The following is a 15870-nucleotide window of genomic DNA, read 5'->3' as shown; positions in this document are numbered from 1 at the left end:
ACTTGAGATTTCATAAAGCAGGGATGTTTTTCCTCTTCCTGTCTGCACTTGTAAATATTAGCCAGAGGAGATCCAGAGAGATTTTCCATTTCAACTCCGGCATGACTGGATTATTTACTGACTACTGATGGATTATTAATGTTAGAGTCATGTTATGATGAGTTATTAATTCTTGTTGTCAGTTACTGTTAGAATAAATTATGTCAGAGATGTGGCTTTGAGTATTAGCAAGTGTGCGTGTGTGTATTTTTGTGTGTGTGTGTGTGTACTTAGCATTTCTTTGGAAACAAAACTGTCCTCAAAATGAGCTAAATGTGATAAAACCTTCCTTTGGGGATATTCTCAAAGATTAAACTGAAAGAAAAAAAAAGGAATATATATATATATATATATATATATATATATATATATATATATATATATATATATATATATATATATATATATATACATTACACACACACACACACACACACACACACAAACACACACACACACACAGAGAGAGAGAGAGATATTAAACAAATTAATTGTCATTTTAAATCTTAACCAGTATTTGCCAATTGTTTTTAATCATTTAAAATCCAATACAAATCCTTATGATCAATAATTAAAGTATACAAAATAAAAAAAACAGGTCAGAATAATTAAAGCACATAATAAATAAATAAATAAAAAAATTAGGGCTGTCAGTTTAAAGCATTAACTTAATTAATTAGTTATAAAAAAATAACGCGATTAAAATATTTTAACGCAGTTAACGCACTGGCCCCGCCCCCAGACCTGTACATTAGCTTACATTTCATACAGTTGACTGTTGACAAATATGCAGGGCAACAGCTCCATAAATGCAGTTTAAGATATTGGGCAAAAAAATGCCCGTTTGAGTTTTTGTCTCATATTATAACATCACACCTGCAGCGAGAGCAACATTACACTAGTGTTGCTTTTGTCACGAAGAACACGAGTGCAAATGTGATTTTAAACAACAGTTCAGTAAATAAGAAGTTCATATTGTGTTATATTTTAAACACAATATTGTGTGTTTTAGTTCAATTTTGCCATCGAAAATATTACCTATAAAGCCATAGCAGAATTGTTGTGGGAGTTTTTAGTTTCTGAATGAATCCGCATTTTGAACGAATCGTGTGAATCAATGATTCAAAGACCATTCATAAAGAGAGCCGTTTACTGATTTCCTGAATGATTCAGCCGTTTGAACGAATCGACTCATAAAGACATTTACCGCCACCTGCTGGTAGTTTTAGTTTCTTATTTAGAGTATAATTTCATTTATTAAAAAAAAAATAATTAAAAAAAAATAAAAAACATTAAAGGGATAGTTCACCAATAAATAAATAAATAAATAAATTCTGTTATCATTTAGGCTACTCACCCTCATCTTGTTTCAAATCTGAATGACATTGTTTGTTCTGTTTCTCAAATTATCTTCTTTTATGTTGCATACTTTATGTTAGGCCGTCGTAGCCTAAACATTTAACACAATAATAGCTTTACATTATCTTTTGGGGGTATTTTCACAGCCAAATTTAGTTTGTGATTAATTAGATTAATTAATCGCAGCCCCCGTCATTAAAAAATTGAATCGACTGACAGCCTTACTATAAATATATCTGTTAATATCTGATATTGATATCTGTTAATATCAATTTAAAATAACTGTTTTACATTTGAGTATATTTTAAAATGTAATTTATTCCTGTGATCAAAGCTGTACTTTCAGCATCATAACTCCAGTCTTCAGTTTCACATGATCCTTCAGAAATCATTCTAATATTCTGATTTGCTGCTCAAGATACATTTCTGTTTATTATGTTGAAAACAGTTCATATTTTTTTGAAAACTGTAATACATTTAATTTTTCAGTGTTCTTTGATGAATAGAAAGTTGAATAGGACCGCATTTGTTTGAAATAGAAATCTCTTGCAACATTTTAAAAGCCTGTACTGTCACTTTTGATCCATTTAATTAATCCTTTCCAAACAACTTCTTTAAAATAAAATGTACTGACCTCAAATCTTTGAAGGTGATGTACAGTTACTTATTTTACAATGCAAAATGTTTTCTTTTAAGGGTAAAGTTGACATTTGCATTAGTGTTTATATGTTTTTGAGAGCTATAAACTGACTGACAAATGACTTTCTATGACTTTTATGTCACACCAGACATATCAAAGCTGACCTTTGACCTTTTTGACTGAGTGTGTGTTGGTGGAGCTACAGTACAGTTTAAACTGACAACACACACACACACACACACACACAAACACACACACACACACACACACTGTCCATACTGTCAAAACTTCTGTAAAGTCTTGCTTTCTAATAAAGTCTAATTCCAGCATCCATCCATCTGGAGTGTGAGGGGTCAGACGGTGTGAACTCTACGTGTGTGTGTGTGTCCTGCAGTCTGGACATTGATAAATTCCCTCTGCCGAACGATCGATAAACGTCTGTTATGGGCCTTTGATAGCCTGCAGCAAGCCTCATAATTATACTGTCACACAGCACTGAGACACACACACACACACACGTACACTGACGTCTGATTGGCAGGTGGACAGCTGTAACCGAGGGCAACAAGCCCAGAACGGATACGCCATCCCGCGACCGTCAGACGCGAAAATAAACACGGTGCAAACAATCGGCGTAATTATAAACCCCACACACTTCTGAAGTTCTGACCTCCTCGTTCTCACAGGCATTAGATGTGATGTTTGTGCAGCGATGCTCAGTGCTGATAACGACGGATGAAGAATTCTGAATCATAAACTTTGCATCTGGGTGGTTGATTGCTGAAGCTCTTATCTGACATCTCTCTGCACAAATACCAGCTGATTGTGTGAGTGACACTGTGAATCGTTCCCACTTGTAGTTGCCAAAGATATTTTCTACTTCAGTGAGTGAGTTTGACGTGGATTTATTTATATTTAAAGGTGAAGTTCAATGTTAAAATACTTTCTCATATTCTAGCTTACAACTACAGTAGAAGTTATAGTATAGTTCTCCCTTTGTCTGAGAATTTCAACTACCCTGACACACCAGAGTGGATCTGTTTGTTCGGGAAACCTGTGTGGAAACAGTTATTACCTTTGCCATTATGTTTGATGATGCTAGTGGTGCAGAAATTGCACACTTTAGCTTTTATATTGAGAAACTGATTTGGCATTCTGATATTAAGAGCACTAGAAAGTTGTGGCCAGATTGCCATTTAAAAGTTTAGGGGCAGTAAAAATGCAAGGGAAAAAAAATATAATATCATGAAATAATATTGTGATTTAAAATAACTGTTTTCTATCATAGTATATTGTAAAATGTAATTTATTCCTGTGATCAAAGCTGAATTTTCAGCATCATTACTCCAGTCTTCAGTGTCACATGATCCTTCAGAAATCATTCTAATATGCTGCTCAAGAAACATTTTTAATAATATAATTTTATGAAATATAAAATATATTAGTATAGATATTAAGGTTATATTTATATTAAATGTGTTTAACTTTACATTGTTGGTACAGTAAAAATATTGTTTTCATAAAAACGAATATTTTTCATATAAATTAATATTCTGAAATAATATGTGCTGTTTTATGTGAATATATTGTAAATTTAATTTGCAATATTTTGCAATAATTAGCTAAATGCAATTTTTTGCTCTTTCAGAATCAATAATCAAGAAACATTTCTGATTTTTATCTATGTTGAAAACAGTTGTGCTGTTTCATGTTTATGTGGAAACTGTAAGACTTTTAAAAAAATTTATAAAAAAAATTAAAAAGAACAGCATTTTTTGAAATAGAAATCTTTTGAAACGTTATAAATGTCTTTACTGTCAGTTTTGAACATTTGAATGCATCCTTGCTGAATAAAATCATTCTTTTTTTTTAAATCAAAAATCTTACAGACCACAAACTTTTGTTTTCTAAGTGGTCTAAATGTAAAGACTCCGCCCTCAAGTCTCTGTGAAACTGGTCTCTAGATATGGCACATTTGGCCTCTCCGTCGTGTTACAAAACACTTTCTCTGAGGTCACAGCTGCCCACAAACACCTGCATTTGACCTGCTGACCACTATCTACAGATGACCTTTGCCCCAGCCTGACCTTTGACCTTCAGGGCTCACACTGACCAGAGGGGAAGTGATGTGTGTGCAGTGAGTGTGACTGAAACTATGTTTGTAGTCGCATTATTTAGTGTTGGAAAATAAAAGTGTGATGTTTCAGGACAGCGTTTTGTCTTCCACAGTAAGACTCGAGTACCTCTTCATCAACACCAGCCATACTATTGTTTTGTTTTTTCCATCTATCATAATGGATGTAATTTAGCATCATCATGTTGTATTATTAAAATGTCCATTATAAGAATTATAAAATAAACTTTTGAACCAAAAACAATCAATAGACACAACAAAAATCTCAAAAAAAACTAAAACAAACTAAAAAATATTAAAAAAGTTATTTAACCTAATATAAAACTTAAGTGAAAACAAAACAAAAATAAAATAAAATAAAATAATTGTACTTAAAAAAAAATACAATTAAAATAATTATAATTAAATACAAAATAAAATAATTTGTTAAAGTAAAATTAAAGTAAAACAAAATAATAAAAATATTAGGTCTGTCAGAACAATCTTTTTACAGCCTTAACAACATAAAGCTTATTAGTTTTCATTACGTATCTTATTATTATTAATATTATTATAATATAATTTTCATTTAATTTACCAGCTTATCGGTTTTAGTCTCTTTTTAAACTATTTGTTTAACTGTGTATAATGTTTTCTGAATTAATGTAAAAAATATGTCATTGTGAGGCACTTTCCAAATATCACTACAGTCTTCCAAATATCATTTTTGAAGTTTTGTGCATTGAAGTAAAAATATCTTAGCTTTCTAATTATATATTTATTATGTTCCACTCTAAAATTACATATAATCATTCAAATGTTTTATGCCTGTGCATGAAATGTATATAATGTTAATGTGATATTTATATTAAATATATTAAACTATATATTAGGGCAGTAAAAATATTCTTTTGACATACCTAATATTTTCATTTTATTTTATTGTATTTACTGTATTATATTTTATTTTATTGCATTACATTTACATTATTTATTTTTTTATTGTATTTTATCTTATATCATTACATTTATATAAATATATTTTTAATTTAATTTAAATATAAATGAATTACATTTGCATTATTTCATTGTATTACATTTACTTTTTATTAAATTTTATTACATTTATTTAAACATTAATCATACATTTATTAAATTTATTTTATTTTATTACATCACTTTATTACTTTTTACTTATTTAATAAGCTATAAATTCATTCCACATTAAAAACCGCTGCTTCAGGATGCCACACACATTCATATCTCACTATGAAAAAACTATGCAGCATTTATGTATGATTATTGATTATTGATTAGCTTTAACTTCATTTCACTTTTAGGCCCTGCAGCCAGGCACATATAATCACACACACACACACACACACACACACACACACACACACACACACACACACACACACACACACATAAAGACTGACGGGCAGCTGGCTGGACACCCTGCAGGGTCTTTGCGAAGTGTGCGTCTGTGTTTTAGCTCAAGAGCAGAGACACGGGCAGCTGCTGCCGCTCAGCTCTTTTGTGATAGAGACCACTTCCCAGCATGCACCACACAGCCGCCCCATTGTATTCTGGGTGCAGAAGATTTCACACTCGGGCCTGTCCGAGTCCAGCTGCATCGGAACAGACGAGCGCAAGTCTATGTGAGAGTGTGTGCATATGTACATGAGAGTTTGTGTGTACTGTCATTATTAGCGTGTTGTGTCTGCGCCGGCAGGCAAAGAGCCATGCATGGACAAACATTATTGTAATGCCTCACACTAACACACACAGATAGATAATAACGCTACTACCCCTAATTGAATAACGTCTTCAGACTCGATCCTGCTGGGACACGAGCGCTTAGGAAAATGATCAGCGTCATCTGTCATTGACTGCCAACTCACTCAGACAGACCTAAAGATCTGATCCTCTGTCCCGCTGCGAGTCTCTGGGCTGATTTAGCAGCACTCTGACGATAAAATGGCTTCAGAATTTGACAAAACCTCATCAAAGGTAAAATGATTCATAACTAAAGCAGATCATATTTTACAAAGTAGTTCTTTTAGTTTTCTTTTATTATAATTAGCTTTCTAGTCTCTCTACTCTTTACTGAATGCTTGATTCTGATTGGTTGGTTGTGGCATTCAGCAGCATACTTTTCTGAATAAGAGTTTTTTTTTTTTTAACTCGAGTTAATATTAAAATTGATAGCTCTTAAATATACTGTAAAGTTAGTATAGTCAACATTACATATTGTCAGTGGTTAAATATTAGGAACGATTTCCTAGAGACATCAGTCGAATGGTATCAGCCTTCAGTCATAAAAAAAAAATGCCATTAAACAAATATTAAAAATATATGTCTTTATGTTGTTTCTACATTAATTTGAAGATTGAATGTGAAATTATTGTTATATATATATATATAAAGTTTAATGTTAGGTGGGATTAATTGTGATTCATTTCAGAAAAAGTGTGTGATTAGTTTAATTCATAATGGGTATATATATATATATATATATATATATATATATATATATATATATATATATATATATATATATATATATATATATATATACATGTGCATAATGAATTTAATTTATTCACTGATTTGTATTAAATTAATAAAATATTATTGTTGTTGTTATTATTATTATTATTATTTCATATTATTATCATTATATTACATATTATTATACTTAATAATATATTATTGTAAAAGTAAATAATAATAATTATTTGTTATTAAATTAGATATAAAAGTAGATATAGTATATTTTTAAATAATTTAATTTATTCACTGATTAGTATTAAAATGTATTAAATTAATAATAATAATGATAATAATAGTAATGTATTAAATATTATTATAATTAATTAATAATAAATTATTGTTCAAGTAAATAATAATAATTATGGAGTATAAGTAATACTAGTAGTATTAATTCTTTTTATAAAACTCTTATTATTATCATCAGAAATATATTAAATTATTATTAATATTATTTTAATATTAATATTAATTATTATTAATAATAATTTAATTCTTATCTAATTAAATGAAGTATAAGTAATTGTAATATATATTTGATATTTAATAATTGAATATATATACTCTATATATACTATTTTTCTTTTCTTTTAATTAATTAATGTATGTATGTATATATATATATATATATATATACTGTATACTTTAAGATATTCTACAAGTAAACGGAAACTTTAATAAAACTTTCAGTTTTATTATTATCAATCCTTGTATAATAAGTTGAAAATAAAGAAAGCTTTCATAAAATGTTTGGTTTTACATAAGTCTTCGGTCATAATAATTAGCTTTATATAAACAATAGATGTCTATGGTGCATCTTCATTTAGATACATGTGTGTTTGTGAAGGCGGAAAGTCTTGACCTTCTGTGGGAGAGAAGAACAAATCATCATCAGACTGAGAGACTGAGTCTGTAGACTGCTGACCAATACTTGTTAGCTCACAGTTTCACACACACACACACACACACACACACACACACACACACACACACACACACACACAGGCCTGGGGGTCAGTAGCTCATTAGTGGTGGAGAAAAAGGAACAAACTGTTTCAACTTCACAGCCTTTAAACATCTGAATAATTCAAACACACACAAACACAATTCTAAATTATTCACCAAAAGAAGAACAGAATTGTAACAGGAAGAATAACAGAACTACTGTGCTGTCCACATTAACAGATATATAGTGTGTGTGTGTGTGTGTGTGTGTGTGTGTGTGTGTGTGTGTGTGTGTGTGTGTGTGTGCAGACGGATGGTAGCTGTTGTGTTCTGTGTCTCACTTAAGCACTTGTACAGTCTTCAACAATTCACAGAAGAGAATCACAGCTCTGTGATGTTTAGAATAATGACTCTTTAAATAACTTTAACCTCTCTCTCTCACACACACACACTGAACGGCCCTCGGCGGTCGCCCTGAGGCAGTGTGTGCTGGTTTGCCAGGGGCGATGGCTCTGATACTCTAACTGCACTCTGTCAGAAAACATTACAGTCCGTATGAGCTACTTAGAGTCCGATTACACACACACACGTCTCACACACATGCACACACAATGAGAAAGCTGCAGGAAAGAGGGACACTTATGAGTGTGGGTTCAGGAGGCCCGTCACAGCGGGAGCTTGAAATAAATAGTTCTATCCAATTTGATCCATTTCCACAAGGCCTGAAACACAACATAAGCAGAGAACGAGACCACAGGTCTCCACGTTTCTACATGATTCATGAGCATTATCAAAGGTTTGAGATGCATTAATAACTCAGTTATGAATTTACCTGAGAGTGATCAGATCAGAGTTATGTGTGTAAAATTCAGACAAGAAAATTAAGTAATTTATTCATGCTTTATATATAACCTTTATCCTTACAAGAAAATGTATTTGTTGTAAAGCACTACAGGTGTAACCAGCTTTGTAAATAATGAGAACACGGTGTTATATGAACATTAATGTTGAAAAAATATTTTTCATTTAATTATCTTGAATAATAATAATAATAAATGTTTATTAATTATTCAGTCTATTTATGTACTTATTTCGAAAGTAGTCATATATAATGTGCGAGATTTAGTCATAAAATATTCAACATTTAGAACATTTACATTTACTTTTAGATGATAAGCAGCCATACATAAACTGGATACATTTGTGATTTTCAATTAAATAATTTCAAAAGAAATATTTGTTTGTTTGTTTATTCATCCATCCATTCAACCATCCATCCATCCATTCATTCATTCATTCATTCATTTATATATATATATATATATATATATATATATAAAATATATAAAACAGCTATTTATCAAATGTAATGATAGATGTTTTTAAGTGTGTCTTAATTAAATTTTTAAAGGGGTCATATGATGCTTTTTTAAAGATCATTATTTTGTGTATTTGGTGTAACAGAATATGTTGACATGCTTTAATGCTAAAAAAACATTATTTAATATTAATTAAAATACTGTACATTATTGTAGGTCCTCTATGCCCCGCCTCTCTAAAAATTGTCGTTTTCTACAAAGTCCCTCCTTCTGACAAGCGCAGTCTGCTCTGATTGGCCAACTGACCCAGTGCATTGTGATTGACTGAACACCGCAAGCACTCGTTGGAAATGTAACACCCCTTTCCATAATCGCAAGCTTCATCTTTCAAAATAAATGTAAAGACAGTTAATAATGTCCTTAGTTTTACCATCAGTTCAAGCCGTGATGATGCTCCAATGTGTTTGCAGTACACAAGCCACGGATGGTAAAGACAACTGACTCCACTGTGTGACCCTGTCTCTCTCTCTCTCTCTCTCTCTCTCTCTCTCTCTCAACACAAACACAAACACACACACAGGACGCGCAAAACTCCGCATTTGAACAGTCATTAGCAAATACTTTAATAACAAAACATACTTGCAGTAGCTGATTCAGAAGGGCCAGATTGTAGTAGCAAATTCAGAATTACCTCATCTCCTAGGTTCACAAAACAGTCGTCCATAAAATGCATTGCTGTTCTACTTTCGGAAGGCTAAATAAAGTGCTTTTGCTTTCGTCTAGATACACACAGCATCTCCCTGACATGTCTGTTTCAACACTTAACTGCGGTTACTGAAACCACGCCTTTTTTCTTTGCGTGAACATTTGGGTGGCATTACGCAAGTATTTCCACATAGTGACTTAGAGATGTAGGGGTGTGTTAGAATGAGCCGTTTTAGGGGGCGTGGCAGAGTCATAACTTTGATAAAGAATATCTCTTTGGATGTGAGACTTTAATCTTTGCAACTTTACAGATCTTCTTTATGCACCAAGAGCTTGTAACACTCCAAAGAGAAAGGAAAAATTGAAACGGCATCATATGACCCCTTTAAAAAAGTAAGTGGGCATGGCGGCTACAATTTATATACAGTTAGTACAGTGGGACAGTGTGTGTGTATGCATTTGATCATATTGTAATAATCACAGTCTTCCTCTACTAAACATCCCGCTCAGCAATGAGAAAATTCACATGTGCCGTCCTGCTCTCACTTCCTGTCTGCTTTATTTTCTCTCTTCTCTCTCACTCACACAATCACATGTATTTTCCAGATGGAGACAGCAAGACTGACTGTTTTAATAAAAGATCATAGAGACTTTAGTGGCTTTTCCTACAATATTTGCTGCATCAAAGCAATAAAGCAAGAGACTTTTGACTTGTGCTCAGCCGCGCGCACACACACACAAACACACACATGCAGAGCTGATATTAGGCTTTAATCAAAGCCACGCTCTGTATGTTTATTTTGCGTTGAGTTCAGGACTGGCAGTGAGGAGTCGAGATGTTTAGATCCTCTCTTTATTACAATCTTGTTCTTTTCGTCTGCTTTATTGTTTTATTTGTTTCACTTTGCAGTCCTGCTTTCACTGCATAGGCCTTTGTGTGTGTGTGTGTGTGTGTGTGTGTGTGTGTGTGTGTGTGTGTGTGTATTGGTTTTGTCTAAAATGAGGAATAGTAGAACCTAAAATGTGCTGGTCTGTTATTGTGATATCCTTTCACAGGTAAACCAGGCCTCTGAATGTCATGTCTAAAGAATACAAACTGTGGTTGGCACATGTCAGTCTTTTTGTGAGTATGTGGGTGGTTTTTGGTCAGAATAAGCAGCAGTGAGGACCAAACCTTGTGCTGTGAGTCAAATGTCTGATTACACAAGAATTTGAACAAAACTATTGCAGTACTAACTAATTAACTGTTTCTCTTCAAATAATTCAATAGCAAATTCAACTGATCCCATTTATTATATGCATCTACTAACTACGGTAAATAAATAATTAAAATATTTCTATTGAAATTATTAAAAAGAAAATTCAATGTATCCCACTTATTATAAGGCTACTAACTAACTAGCTAATTAACTTACTAACTAAATTTTCTATTGAAATTATTCAATTAACAATTCAGTTTATTCTCTTTATTATAAATGATCACCAAGTTAAAGTAACTAAGTAACTGTTTCTATTGAAACTGTTCAATAGAATATTCATTTTACCACACTTATACAAGGCTACTAACTCACTAACTATTTCTATTAACATTATTCAACAGCAAATTCAACTTATTCTGCTAGTTTAGTAACTAACTCACTTACTAACTAACCAACCAACCAACTAACTAACCAACCTACCAACCCACTCACTCACTCACCCACCAAGCCACTCACTCACTCACTCACCAACCAACCAACCAACCCACTCACTCACTCACGCACTCACTCACCAACCAACCAACCCACTCACTCACTCACCCAAACCACCCACCCACCAACCAACCCACTCACTCACTCACCCACCCACCAACCCACTCACCAACCAACCCACTCACTCACTCACTCACCCACCAACCAACCCACTCACTCACTCACTCACTCACTCACTCACTCACTCACTCACTCACTCACTCACTCACCAACTGACCGACCGACCGACTAACCCACTCACTCTCACTCACCAACCAGCCCACTCACTCAATCACTCACTCACCCACCCACCAACCCACTCACCAACCAACCCACTCACTCAATCACTCACTCACCCACCAACCAACCCACTCACTCACCAACTGACCGACCGACCGACTAACCCACTCACTCTCACTCACCAACCAACCAACCCACTCACTCAATCACTCACTCACCCACCAACCAACCAACCCACTCTCACTCACTCACCAACCAACCAACCCACTCACTCACTCACTCACCAACCGACCGACCAACTGACCAACCTACTCACTCACTCTCACTCACTCACCCACCAACCGACTCTCACTCACTCACCAACCAGCCCACTCACTCACTCACTCACTCACCAACCGACCGACCGACCGACCAACCAACCCACCAACCAACCCACCCACTCACTCACTCACACACTCACCAACCAACCAACCCACTCACTCTCACTCACTCACTCACTCACTAACTAACTAACTAACCAACTAACTAACTAACTAACTAACTATCTAACTAACTAACTAACTAACTAACGGGTTCTATTGAAATTATTCAATATAAAATTCAAAGACTCCCACCTATTATCCCACCTTAAGGGCAACTGTGGCCTAATGGTTAGAGATTTGGACTTGTAACCCGAAGGTTGCAGGTTCGAGTCTTGGTGCTGGCAGGAGTTGTAGGTGGGAGGGAGTGAATGAACAGCACTCTCTTCCACCCTCAATACCCATGGCTGAAGTGACCCAGAGCAACAACCGAACCCCCAGTTGCTCCCCGGGCGCTGGATATATAGCTGCCCACTGCTCTGGGGGTGTGTTCACTTCTTACTGCTGTGTGTGTGCACTTGGATGGGTTAAATGCAGAGCACCAATTCCAAGTATGGGTTACCATACTTGGCAAATGTCACAACTTTCTTCTTATCTAAGGTTACTGTAGAAACCAACTAACTAAATATTTATTTTGAAATTATTAAATAGAAAATTACATTTATTCCACTTATTGTATATGGCATCTAACTGACTGACTAAATGTTTCTATTAAATTATTCAATAGCAAATTCATGTGAGTTTTGGCATTTATACACAAACACACCTCTGGTTTGCAGTAACACACACACACACACACACACACACACACACACAAACACACACACACACACACACACAAGCGCACATATGGAGGTCACTGCATAGCCTTCCATTGATTTTAAATATCAGGTTAATGATATTTTCCATCAGCTAACCCAACCTCTACCCTGTAACTTACCCATCACACAAACATGCAGAACACCTGATTTAAATCAAAAACTTCTTGTGGCTGATTTATAAACCTTTTTAACTAGTGAGGACCAGTCAAATGTCTCACTAGAGTGTTGACAAAGTATTACACAATATAAGTGAGAACATTTGGTCCCCACAAGTAGTCAAAACAAGTACGCACACTATCAGTGTTGATATGGTGTTTACTGTCACATCATTTATTTGTGATGTTGTTACCATATTGCCCAGGGAATAGAAGTGTGTGTGTGTGTGTGTGTGTGTGTGTGTGTGTGTGTGTGTGTGTGTGTGTGTGTGTTTGTGTGTGTGCGCCGCACGGGGTCAGCAGTGGTCTGTGAGAAAGGAACTCAAACAGGAAATGGACACATATGGCTTTGATTTATTGTTTTGGCCTCTTCCCATTCTAATTTCATTACTAAAACACACACACACACACACACGCACACAAACACACACACACACACACACACACACACAATCTCTCTTTCCTCTGTTTTTTTTTCCAGTTCTGTCTCTCCAATGTACATACACACACACAATTAGATTTCATTCCTCTTAGACTGTGTGTGTTGTTCTGGTTGAATTTCTGTTTCTGTTTATAACTTAAAGTGAATAGACCCTACCAATGGAAAAGTCTGAGATAGACAGAAAGACGGATGAAAGGATGGATGGGTGGACAGTATCAGAGTAAGTAAATAAAATAATGTAACAAATGGAAATACTCACATTTTTAACTTAAAATGAATTTTACTGCAAATATGATGCCATCTGTATTATTTAAATGAAAAGAAATTCAAATTTTCTATTTAATTTCAAGAAAAATATTAAAATATTTATTTGTGCATTTGTTTGGAAGTAGCTATATAAAGAATAATAATTGGGATGTGCTAATAAAAAAAAAAAAATAATAATAATAAATAATAAATAATATATATATATATATATATATATATATATATATATATATATATATATATATATATATATATATATATATATATACTTGCCTGTTTAGTAAATAGCCATATAAAATAGGCAGAAGTTGAAAATAATAATATTTATTTGTTAGTTTGTTTGGTAAGTAGCTATATACAGAAAAATAAGTGGGATATGCTAATTTTTTTAAATAAAAAAATTAAATACATATAAATATTTCTTTGCTTGTTTAGTAAATAGATATAAAATAGGCAGAAGAAGTTGAGGAGTGTTCTCAACAACATGATTAAAACATTTTAAGTGCAAATTTGAGCTCTTGCTGGTAGAAGGTTTCAGGTAGAGGCCCCAAATTTATATTAATATAAATTGAGACCCTCTTCTAGAAGTTTTCACAACTGTTTACCATACTTGAGCTGAAATAATGCACTCTTGGTAGGGAAAAATTCTAATAATAAGGATGCTTGATTTGAATTTTCTAATCTAAAGCAATGACAGATATTTCTAAATAAGGCTTGGGTACATTTGAACATAAAAACATGATGTTTAATGAAAGGAAATTTCATGGGAATGTCAAATACCTAATATATTGTGGATTTGACAGTGACTGATAAATGGATGATTGACAGATGAGTAGGCGGTCCTTCACTGTTTTGCATTAGCGCATTAGTGCATTAGTGTTTACATTACAATTGCAATGTGATCCACTGAGTTTCTATCTAGTCACGGAAATGATATGAAATGCAAAACATTTTAGAACACGTTTGCACCTGTAGTTTTTGCATTGATCACATATGAAGAGAAGGTACATAAGCAGTGCTGGATATGAATATGAGTGTTGCTTATTTCTCAAAACACGCTACTTTCTCCTCACCTGTACTTTCCACACACACACTTGAAAACGTCTGTGTGTGAACGCACGTACGCGTGTGTGTGTAATTGGGTAGCTGGCCTGTGGCCGTGTTTAGTGTTAATGACTATCACCATAAATGAAGTTTCATTAAGTCATTAAAGGCACATTTCCATCCACTCATCAGTGCTAACCGCTAACCGCTAACCTGTGGGGTGTGACAGAGACGTTGCAAATGTTCCCGGGGGACGGTGGAGGAGGGGGGTGTCTCTTCCTCTCTCCGCTGCGGTGTGTCCCGGTCATCCCTCGTTACACCAACTAGTTTGAACAGTCGCTCTTACTGTTATCTAACACTGGGGAGTCATGGGAGTTGGGGAGAGTTAGCGTAGCATTAGTGCAGCGCCTCATTGCCAGGCTAATATTCTCGCCTGAGCCCTTGGATGCTAACGCTAGGAGGGAGGACAAAACGCTATTTAATGTGCCTGGGTGTTCATTATGGTTATTTTCAGTCAAACGGACTGTTAAATGATCACTTTCCTTAATCGCCTCAGTTATGACTGTCAAAAGCGTCATGCACATTCACGCGCCCCCCAAGATTTCTAAACCGATTGGGTTATGAATGTAACTTCCAAAACAAAAAATTATTTCTATCTTTGATCATTAAGTTGTACAATTATTGAAAGGAAAAAAAAATATCTGGCTAGAACAGAAATCAACCATTCATTTGTCTAAATTCGGGCAGTCCAATTTACACCTGCCACATAGGCATACATTTTTATATAATTATAAAATAAAAGTAATAAAATATTTAATTTTAATTTCATAGAGTAGTTATTAAAAATAGTTATTAGAAGTATAAGATATTACAACTATTTGAAATATAATTTTTATGTTTTATATATTATATTATATTATATTATAAATAAATAATAAAGATCAAACATTTTACATTTTAATTCTATTATTAAAATTAGGTATTAGGACTATTTACTGTTATGATAATGACATAAAAACACATAAAAATATATAAAATGTATTTATACATTTGAATATATATATATATATATATATATATATATATATATATATATATATATATATATATATATATATATATACATACATATTTTCACA

General features: G+C 33.6%; 1 long non-coding RNA gene across 1 annotated transcript in view; it reads right to left on the bottom strand.

Moving 5' to 3' along the window:
• LOC122140943 overlaps window positions 1-15314 on the bottom strand; it is a 41421-nt gene extending 26107 nt beyond the window's left edge. The window contains exon 1 of the long non-coding RNA XR_006157462.1: window positions 14945-15314. This is a non-coding gene — a long non-coding RNA (uncharacterized LOC122140943). The remainder of the gene's footprint in view (window positions 1-14944) is intronic.
• Window positions 15315-15870: the final 556 nt, after the last annotated feature.

Source organism: Cyprinus carpio, chromosome B20 (genome assembly GCF_018340385.1).
Source record: "Cyprinus carpio isolate SPL01 chromosome B20, ASM1834038v1, whole genome shotgun sequence".
Lineage (NCBI taxonomy): Eukaryota > Metazoa > Chordata > Actinopteri > Cypriniformes > Cyprinidae > Cyprinus > Cyprinus carpio.
The sequence above is the reverse complement of the archived record's forward strand: the minus strand, read 5'-3'. Positions and strand labels throughout refer to the sequence as shown.